This window comes from Miniopterus schreibersii (genome assembly GCF_964146895.1).
Source record: "Miniopterus schreibersii genome assembly, chromosome: 9".
In the NCBI taxonomy this organism is placed as follows: Eukaryota; Metazoa; Chordata; class Mammalia; order Chiroptera; family Miniopteridae; genus Miniopterus; species Miniopterus schreibersii.
Window position 1 is genome coordinate 11,708,511 of NC_138118.1, and position 3,518 is coordinate 11,712,028.

Here is a 3,518-nt window from a genome sequence, read left to right on the forward strand (position 1 = left end):
GGTTTCCCAGTACCTCTGTCCTTGGTCCTCTCATTCAACTTCACATCCTGAGGTTGAATTGAGCCGGCAGCTAGTGCCATGTGCTGGTGAGTAGGGGGATGACTGGATTAAGTAGGCCAAGTTCATCCCCAGCGTCCACAGCCCTGCCTGTGGCCTGCCTTTTGCTCCCCGGCTGGAGTGGGACCTTGAAGAATCAGATGCTCTCACAGGGTGCGCAAGAACAAGAGAGCAGCTCTCCTTCTCCCACTTCCTTTTCTGTTTGAGAGAGGGAGGCAGAGTCAGCTGATAAGCCTCGTGCTGGGATTTCAGGCCTGTGCCTCAGGCTCCAGCACTTGACTTGTTGCCACGCTGCTAGGAATGGTCATTGTTGCCTCTTTGGGCACCGGCCCAGTCATGGGGTGCTGGTCTGGAGTGGGAGTACTCCTAGTACCTGCTTTTAGAAAATCATGAATAAATTGGTATGAAAGCTTTGGCTCCATTCTGCTAGGAGTTTGGGGGAAAGTAGGGAGGTATGTATGTGGCTCAATTATGAGAAAACACCAGAGACTTGGTAATAAGTACTTACACATTTTTACCGATTTCTTCCCTGGTAATCCTCCCTTCAGATGAAAAGAGCCAAGACTTTTCCATTTACCATGTTTCCCACCTCCTGCATTGAAACAGCAGCCTTATCTCCCCCCCGTGATTCTGCAAGTCATTTAAAAAGGGTTCACGTGTTTCACTTGATTCCAGGATTCGCTGTGGAGCTGCTCCCTGCTGAGTCCCCATTCTCCCTCTCAACACGGTCTCTGCAGCTTGCTGCAACATCCGTGAGGAGCGTGGAGAAACAAAGGACACTTAGGCTGCCTCTTCTCGCATTTCCTTTCTGCTCTGGGCAGGACACCCACCTCCCTCTTGCTTTGAGCTTGGCCCCTGGCTGGATGCGATGGAGGCCCCACTAGGAGGGATGGTGGGAGGAGAGCTCCATAACACTGCCTAAAACCACAAAACCAAACCACAACGTTGCTCGTTGCTCGACAGCAAAACCTGACCTTTTGAAATGAGTAAATACAGTATTATGTGCTGTGGGCAACCCTGCCCCCTCTGGCCTGTTTCTCCCCAACTTTCACTCCATCTGAGTGCTTGTTAGCCTGAGTGCCCTCATCCCCGTGGTCCTCCCTGTCCCATCCACTCCCCCCAGGATGAGCTCATAGCCTCCAATAAAGCATGTCAGAACTTAGACTTACCTCCCCTTCACAATACCTGCTCAGCGTCTACCCAAGACCCCAGCAAGGCTCTTCCATTGTCTTGGGCAAAGGCAGGTAGAAGAGACCATCAAGCTAGTCCAGCCTCAGGTGCCCGAGTCTGGCTCTGGCGAGAGCCTAGTGGTGCATTTCCCTTGCTGCCCTGGGACCTGTCTGGAGTTGACTCCAATGCATCCAAATCCCATGGCTCAGGTGTCTCCCTGCCTGGGCTTCTCACCTTTCAAACAAAGCTTTTTGTGCAGACACACAGGTTTCCTCCTCAGACCTCATTTTCAGCTGGCTGTGGGGAGGGGTTAGTCAAGGAGACAAATATGGAAGGAGTGGTTCTACTGACTGCAAAACAAGACAAGGCATCACCTCCACCAATTAGAATTGGGGTTGTCCTGGTTCACCACTTGTGAGAGCGGAAGATCCGAGAGGTCAGTGGCTCTAGCCCCTTCGTGGAAACAGGAAAGCAGTCCTTGCCTGTGTAGGTTGCTCTCCAGAGGCTGGAGGCAGAGCTTGGGTTTAAACCAATGCTTAGCAGGTTGCTCTTGTGACTTGATCTCCTTAAGCCTTGATTGATTTAAACTTTCCCAGGATTGAAATGAATATTCAGGCAGAGGGGAGAGTGCTTTGGAGAAACCAGAAGCACCACACAGGTGGAGGGGAGAGCTGGCTCCAAGCTCCCCTATCGTGAATCTCTAGTATACAGAGAGTATTATTCTAATATTAGCTGATTTGCTGTAAATCACGTTTCAAAAGGCTGTCTTGGTAATTTTGCATTTGGGGGGCAGGCTGTCAGTTGATCATCCTTTGGCCCCAAAATACAGTTGGAGAAGGTTCACCTGTGACTGCCCGTGCTTGCGTTTTCGGTCTACCACCTGGGGGTTTCTTTGCCGGCCTCTTTTAGGCTGCTTTAAGCTGTGCGTGTGATTTTAATTAAAGGTAGATGCTAACTCCACGTGCAGTGTGCGCTGCTCAGCATTAGGCTGAAAGTAAACCAGCGAGGACACGTGGGCAGCTTTGTGGCGCCGCCCTGTCTGCGGAGTGAACACCTTGACCGCCAATTTGAATAGGAAATATTAGTAATACCTTCTTTATTTTAAGATAACGTAAACAGTGGCTTTCATTTCTCTTCCTGCACTCTAGGGACTTACCTTATGCCCCTCCCTCCCCCTAATTTCTGATTCAGGGGGCTTGGGAGTCCACAGTTTAACAAAGACCAATCAGCAAAACTCAAATGGAACCCCATTTGGGGACCATTAAAAACATACTCTGTTAAATAAAAACTTTTCATAACACTTGTTAAGGAACCATAAGGCAGACTGTATTCAAGGGGGGCTACTACAGTGGGATTTTGTAGTGGGGGAGAGATTGGGCTCAACTCCTAATACAGCAGAGAAAACGGAATTTATAGCCAAGGAGCATATTGGGGCGGGGGGGCGGGTCAATGGATGAAAAATGACTGAGAGGAGGTAAGGGGGGATTCTGGCTAAACTGACCTATCAGGAATCTTGCCCACAGCAACCTGGGTGATCAGACATCACCTGACGGTCGCGTAGTGGAGGATGAGGACCCCGTCAGATTCTAGGGTGACCAAGTACTGAGGGTGGACTGGCTAAACCAGCTTAAAATTCTTGCTAAAACTGGACAATGTGGAGATGAACACTAGGGTCACACGAGGGTATAGCCCAGTTTCCCCTCCCAGCCAGTGGAAAGGTGTCGGCCTGGCCAGTGGCCGCGAGGAGCAGCGCAGCGCAGCCCCAGGTGCTTCCCATGCACTTGACGGCTAACAAGCCTCACCAGGCTTAGTCCTCGGTCTGCACGCGGGCCTTTCCCAGCGCAATGCCCTCCCTCTCCCCCCGTCTGCTAGGTCCCCCCCCCCCCCCCCCCCCGTAGGTGAGCCCCTAGCCCGCCCTGCCCGGTGCGGAAACTCCTGAGGAGCAGCCGCCGCCTTCCCCGGAGGTAAGGAGTCAGAGCTGTGTCTCCCCTCTGTTCTCCCGCGTGGTCTTTTTCGGACCAGCAAAGAACAGCGCGGCGCTCCCAGGGTGGGAGCCTGCAGTGCAAACCCGGACGCCCAGGAGTCAGGGCGAGAGGAGTTGAGAGGAGCCTGGCTTCAGTTTGGGCGAAGAGGGACTGTCAGGACCCAGGACAGCGGGATCGACTTCACGCCGGGGGTGCGGGCATCCCGAGCGGCCTGCAGGGGGCGCGCCCGGGCCTCCGCTGGAGCCGGAAGCGCGGAGACCGGCAGTGCGAAGACCGGAAGTGCGGAGGCCGGGGGCTGGCGGCTGT